Consider the following 955-nt stretch of genomic DNA (forward strand, 5'->3'; position numbering starts at 1 on the left):
GGTCGTTCCCGATGCACAGATTCATGCGCCAGGGCCTCCTGCAGATAATTCACTTTGGTTTATTGCGCTATCTCTAATACCACCCGAGATATCTCCAGATATATATTGGATTTTCCCCTGACCCTGAGTGTCCGGTCCCATGAGACTGTGGTTTTCTCGGCCCCTGGTGGTCCGAGGTCGTTCCCGTTGCACAGATTCATGCGCCAGGGCCTCCTGCAGATAATTCACTTTGGTTTATTGCGGTATCTGTAATAGCACCCGAGATATCACCATATATATATTGGATTTTTCACTGACCCTGAGTGTCCTGCCCCATGTGACGGTGGTTTTCTCGGCGCCTGGTGTTCCGAGGTCGTTCCCGCTGCACAGATTCATGCGCCAGGGCCTCCTACAGACAATGCACTTTGATTTATTGCGCTATCTGTAATAGCACCCAAGATATCACCAGATAAATATTGGATTTTCCCCTGACCCTGAGTGTCCGGCCCCATGAGACGGTGGTTTTCTCGGCCCCTGATGGTCCGAGGTCGTTCCCGTTGCACAGATTCATGCGCCAGGGCCTCCTGCAGATAATTCACCTTGGTTTATTGCGATATCTCTAATAGCACCCGAGATATCACCAGATATATATTGGATTTTCCCCTGACCCAGAGTGTCCGGCCCCATGAGACTGTGGTTTTCTCGGCCCCTGGTGGTCCGAGGTCGTTCCCGCTGCACAGATTCATGCGCAAGGGCCTCCTGCAGATAATTCACTTTGGTTTATTGCGCTATCTCTAATAGCGCCCGAGATATCAACAGATATATATTGGATTTTTCCCTGACCCTGACTGTCCGGCCCGATGAGACTGCGGTTTTCTCGGCCCCTGGTTGTCCGAGGTCGTTCCCGCTGCACACATTCATGCGCCAGGGCCTCCTGCAGATAATTCACTATGGTTTATTGCGCTATCTCTAATAG

This window comes from Nomia melanderi, unplaced genomic scaffold (assembly GCF_051020985.1).
Source record: "Nomia melanderi isolate GNS246 unplaced genomic scaffold, iyNomMela1 scaffold0014, whole genome shotgun sequence".
NCBI classification, from domain to species: domain Eukaryota; kingdom Metazoa; phylum Arthropoda; class Insecta; order Hymenoptera; family Halictidae; genus Nomia; species Nomia melanderi.